The sequence below is a fragment of the Cucumis melo genome, chromosome 6 (genome assembly GCF_025177605.1).
Source record: "Cucumis melo cultivar AY chromosome 6, USDA_Cmelo_AY_1.0, whole genome shotgun sequence".
Taxonomy (NCBI): Eukaryota; Viridiplantae; Streptophyta; class Magnoliopsida; order Cucurbitales; family Cucurbitaceae; genus Cucumis; species Cucumis melo.
Window position 1 is genome coordinate 20,271,315 of NC_066862.1, and position 6,630 is coordinate 20,277,944.

Below are 6,630 nucleotides of genomic sequence, written 5' to 3' on the forward strand. Positions count from 1 at the left end.
CAAGGTATGGTTATTTATACTTAATGGAGCATAAGTCTGAAGCTCTTGAAAAGTTCAAGGAGTATAAGGCTGAAGTTGAAAATCTATTAAGTAAAAAGATTAAAATACTTCGATCTGATCGAGGTGGAGAGTACATGGATTTGAGATTCTAGGACTATAAGATAGAACATGGAATCCAATCCCAACTCTTTTTCTGTTGCTATGTTAAAGTCTATAAGGATTCTCTTGTCCATCGACACATTTTATGATTATGAAATATGGCAAATGGATGTCAAGACTGCTTTTTTGAATGGCAATCTTGAAGAGAGTATCTTTATGTCTCAGCCCGAGGAGTTCATAACCCAAGGTCAAGAGCAAAAAATTTGCAAGCTGAATCAATCCATTTATGGGTTGAAACAAGCATCTAGATCTTGGAACATTAGGTTTGATACTGCGATCAAATCCTACGATTTTGACCAAAACGTTGATAAACCTTGTGTATATAAGAAAATCAACAAAGGAAAAGTAGTTTTCTTAGTACTTTATGTGGACGATATCCTCCTCATTGGAAATGATGTGGGATACCTTACTGACGTTAAAGCTTGGCTAGCAGCCCAATTCAAATGAAAGATTTAGGAGAGGCACAATATGTTCTTGGAATCCAAATCATAAGGGATCGTAAGAACAAAACGCTAGCATTGTCTCCAGCAACCTATATCGACAAAATGTTGGTTTGATATTCGATGTAGAACTCTAAGAAGGGTTTATTACCTTTCAGGCATGGGGTTCACTTGTCTAAAGAACATTGTCCTAAAATACCTCAAGAAGTTGAGGATATGAGACGTATTCCCTATACCTCCGCTGTGGGCAGCTTAATGTATGTTATGCTCTGCACTTGGCTAAACATTTGTTATGCAGTGGGAATAGTCAGTAGGTATCAGTCCAACCCAGGGTTAAACTATTGGACGGCGGTTAAAATTATTCTCAAGTATCTTAAGAGAATGAGAGACTACATGCTTGTGTATGGAGCTAAGGATTTGATCCTTACAGGATACACTGATTCTGATTTCCAAACCGATAAGAATTCTAGGAAATCCACATCGAGATTAGTGTTCACCCTAAATGAGGGAGTTATAGTATGACGTAGCATCAAGCAAGGATACATTGCAGACTCTACAATGGAGGTTGAATACGTCACTGCTTGTGAAGCAGCAAAAGAAGCAGTTTGGCTTAGGAAGTTCCTAGACGATTTGGAAGTTGTTCCAAACATGAACTTGCCTATCACTCTATATTATGATAACAGTGGGGCAATAGCCAATTCTAAAGAACCTCGCAGCCATAAACGAGGGAAACACATGGAGAGGAAGTATCACCTGATACGGGAGATTGTGCAACGAGGGGATGTGATCGTCACCAAGATCGCTTCGGAGTACAACATTGCTGATCCATTTTTGAAGACTCTCACGACTAAAGTGTTTGAGGGTCATCTAGAAAGTATAGGTCTACGAGATATGTACATTAGGTAACTTAGGGCAAGTGGGAGATGTGTAATGGGTATGATGATGCCCTAGTTTATTGTATTTGTATATATACGTTTTATGTAATATACTTGTACATTTTACCATTTCCAATGTTTGAGGATTACTTTATTATATACATCCTATAAGGACTAAAGTTTTAGTCCAAATGGGAGTTTGTTGGGTTTTATGTCCTAAAACTCATAGATAGTAAATATAATCAATTGACTGCCATTAATAAAGTGTTTTATTATTATAATTTCAATAAGTGTTATTGATTATATTATTAGTTTTGTCTTAATAACCTAAATCCAATAAACTAACATCCTAAGCTGTTTGATGAGTCTTGAACAGTATGTAGAGACATACGGGGATCAATGTTCAAGATCAGCTTAAAGGGTCTATAGTATAGGGTTAAGGTTAGGTACCTTATCCTGTTAACACTATGGATACGGCTCACTTTGTATTTGATACAAACACATTAATCAAATGTGTTCATGTATGCGACATGCAAGTGAGGGTATCCTATGCAATGAGTTTGCCTAAGACCGGACCACGGAATAGTAATCACTAGATGTAACTCCGTTAACTAGTTGGATTTCTATTTCATTTGGATGACCTAGGTGACTTAGTCTTAATCCTGAGTGTATTATGAACTCTTGTTTGCGAGGGATTCTCCTTTGATTTGTACGGGTGAGAGTCGCCATATTGCCAACTCAATATGCTTATCATTTTGGAGACAAGACCGAGTGGGGAGCTGGGAACATAATCACACAAGATGGAATTCACTCCTTCCCACCTTTAGGGTAAGTAGATAAGTGTTCCCTTAAATGGTGTCTCCGAGACTTGAACAAAGGGTCCTAACCTTTCTATGGCACGAGAGAGGTTTCTGTTTAGTGGTTGGACCATAAACAGGTTGTTCATTAGATGAGCACTGATATTTAAGGACTAGAGGTAACCCAGGAGTAAAACGGTAATTTGACCCAGTTGGTTTACGAACACTTGTGAAGGACTAACTTACTGGTATTGGTCTATATCCGTGGACACAAAAATATTTCTACAGTGAGAAGAGTTCAGCTATGAGTCTTTAGTGGAGTGTAAACACAGTTAATGAATATTGATTAATGTAGTTAATGAGTTTAGTTAATTAATCTCATATCGTTGTAGCTTCTGATCTGTAGATTCATTAGGTCCTCTTCCTAGCTCATAAAGAGTAATGAGATATTTATATTGGTTGTAATTTGAAATGTTCAAATTTACTTTGGGAATTAATATAATGTATAATGATACATTATAATATAAAGTTTATATTTTAATCAGACTTTATTATATAAATTTAATTTTGGATATGATTCAAAATTAAATTACGAGAAAATAAAATATTTGAATAAGTTCAAATATTAGTTTAATTTGAATTAGATTCATATTAAAACTATAAGTTAAAATTTAATGGGTATATGATACATATTAAAACTATAGGTTATGAGAGAAATTTATATTTGAATATGATTCAAATTATGGATTAAATTAAATATAAGATATTTAATTTAGAAATTAATTAATTGGAGAATTAATTAATAGTTTAGTTTAATTTGATTAAATTAAATTTGATGTAATTAAATTAATTAAATTAAAACTATAGGTTATGCAGAGATATTCATTTAAATATGATTTAAATGAAAATATTAATTAAATACGATTTAATTAATTATTTATTTATTTAATTAATTAATTAGTTTAATTAATTAGTTTAATATATATTAATTTAATAATTATTATTAAGTTAATAGGGAACGTGGGTGGTTTTCCCACATTTCCATTTATTATCTTCAACTTTCCACTTCTTCCATCTGAAGAAGTGGGAATACTTTGCGTAACAATGAAAAGGGGTGAGTTCTACGAAGAAGAAGCTCCATTCTCTCTGAAAAAATTCTCTCCGTAGAGAAAAATTTCCTTATTCCAATTTTGGTTCCCACAAACCATCTCAATTAGAGAATAGAAAGGTTTCCAAGTGGTGGTGCCCAAATTGGTGATTGGTAGATTTAGAGTTGTCAACGAGCGTACGTTTTCTTCTCTGTATTTTTCTTCAAAACATGTTTAACTATCAAAATTGTTTCTGTAATTTTTGCAAATGTATTGGTAATTTTAAGGTTCCAATTAAAATTGAGTTTCTGTAATTCTTCCGCTGTAAAGGGTTTTCATCCCTTTAGGGTAGTTCTGTACCCACAATGCTTCCCAATCTTTTCTTGTCAATCTCTTTTTGTCTTGGAGACCACCTTTATTAGCAGACTACACAAAGTTTTGTTGAATGCTTCTACCAATCCATTTGCTGCGGCATTGTACATAGAAGACTTGTACTATTTGAAGTTAAATTTTTCACATAGCTTATCCATCAAAGTGTTAGCGAATTATTTTCCATTATCAGTTACGATACGATGAGGAATATCATATCTGTAAATGATGTGTCTAAACAAAATTTACAATGTTTTCCTTTTTTACTTCTCTTAATAGCATAGCTTCAACCCATTTAGAAAAATAATTAGTTCCTGCAAGGATGTAAGAATGACCAACCGATGATTTAGGCGTGATAGGTCCAACCAGGTCGAGTCCCCAAGCTTCAAAAGGCCATGAAGCTATTGTTGGTATGAAGCGGCTCTGGTGCTGATGTATAAAATTTGCATGGAATTGACAAGCCTCACAATACTTCGCAAAATGCATCGAGTCGTGGATCATGGTAGGCCAGTAGTAACCCATTCTTTTCAACTGATATTGCAGCTTTGGACCAGACAGGTGGACACCACAAATACCTGAATAAGCTTCTTCTAAGGCCCTTGTCGATTCTTCTTTTCCTAGGCATCGTAGAAGAAGTCCTTCATATGAGCGTCGATAAAGTGTGTCTTTGTAATAAATAAATCGTGCAGCTACGTATTTCAGCTCGATGTCGAGGATCGGTGGGAAGTTTTCCATGCTCCAAATAGTCTATAATGGGCTGACGCCAATCTTCTTCATCAATTGCATACACAAATATCGCATTAGCTTCTTCGTATTGACTTTCAATCGAGGGCACAATCCATTTTTGGCAAAGGGAAATGTTTATTGGTATGTCTTCTGAGACTGTTAAAGCAGTGGCCAAGTTTGCAAGCGCATCAGCTTTCTTATTTTCTGATCTCGGTATATGCTCCAATACTATGCTATCGAATATGTCCATCAATCTTCTAGCATAACTAAAGTAGGGCTTCAAGTCTTGATGCTTTACCTCGTACTGATAGGAGAGCTGATTTATGATTAACTTTGAACGGCTGAATATTTTATGTACTTTATCCCAAATTCTGAAGCCATTTGCATGCCGATGATTAGGGCTTCAGCAACATTATTTGAACACAACTCACCGAGTGTGAAGCTATATGGCAACATATGTTTCTCAGGAGAAATGAAGACAATGCCGACACCAGCTCCACTTCTTCGTGTCGCACCATCAAAGAACATGATCCAAGGCTCCATGCTTTCAACAAACAATACTTCCTCATCAGGTAAGTTGTCACATAATTTCCAATTTGAGGGAACTAGATGATCAGCCAGGAAATCTGCCAATGCTTGGCCCTTTACTGCTTTTTGGGGGAAATATACAATATCATATTGTTGGAGTCTAATAGCTCACTTCCCGAGGCTTTCCGAGATGACTAGCCTTAATAAGATATATTTGACAGGATCAGCTTTTGCCACCAAATGTAAAGTGAAGGCTTACATATAATGTCTCAGTTTATCTATTGCAAAGAAGAGGGCGAGACACATTTTCTCAATTGGAGAATAATTTAATTCAGCTCCTGTCAGAGTTCTACTTAGATAGTAGAGTGCACATTCCTTACCCTTATCATTTTCTTGTGCAAGTAATGCCCCGAGTGAAGTCTCTTGAGCCGCAATATACAATATCAATGGTTTTCCAACTGCAGGCGCACTTAAGACCGGAGGGTTGAGCAGATACTTCTTTATGCTATCAAATGCATTTTGGCATGACTGGTCCCAATCAAAGACTGAATCCTTCCTCATCAGTCTCTGGAATGGTTGACATCGACCTACAAGATTAGATATAAACCTTCTAATGTAAGCCAAACGACCTTGCAATCGTCTCAATTCGTGCAGGTTCTTTGGACTTGGCATCTCCTGGATAGCATCATTTTTTTAGTGATCAACTTCGATGCCACGATGTCTCATTATAAATCCCAAAAACTTCCCTGAAGTTAGACCAAATGCACACTTGAGAGGGTTTATTCTTAGTTGATATTTCCTGAGGTGATCAAGTACAAGCTTCAGGTCTTTCAAGTGGTCGCATTTCTTCTTGGGCTTGACTATGAGATCGTCAACATAACATTCAACGCGTTTATGCAGCATATCATCAAAGATCCTTTGCATAGCGCTCTGGTATGTAGCACCTACATTTTTCAATCCGAAAGGTATTACTTTATAATAGTATATACCTTTTGGAGATCAAAATGGTGTTTTATCCTCGTCATCTAGAGCCATTCTAATTTGGTTATATCCTGACGACCCATCTATGAAAGATAAAGCTCATGCCCTACAGTTGCATCTATCATGATTTCCATGATAGGCAAAGGAAAGTCATCTTTTGGGCATGCGTTATTTAGGTCGCAAAAGTCGACACAAACACGTAGTTGACTATTCTTCTTCCTTATTGGAACAATATTAGCTATCATGTTGGGTACTTGACTTCACGAATAAATTCAGCCTCAATGAGCTTATTTACCTCTTCCTCGATTTGAGAAATGAATTCTAGTCGAAATCGTCGTTAGGCTTGCTTGACTGGCTGATGCTCTGGTTTGATCGTTAAGCGATGAACGACCACCTTTGGATTGAGTCCAGGCATTTCCTTATATGACCATGCAAAGACATCTTTATATGCTTTGAGTAAGTTCACATACTCATTTTCATCATTGTCAGAAAGTTGGGTGCTTATGAAGGTTGGATGAGGTTCTTCTTTCGTACCAAGATTGACTTCTTTTAACTCATCAATCGTTGATTGACCCCCATCCTCAAGTGATAACGGAGCCACTTCGGCACCCTCTTCAAATATATCATGATCAGATGTCTCTTCTATTGTAACATGGCAACAACCTGC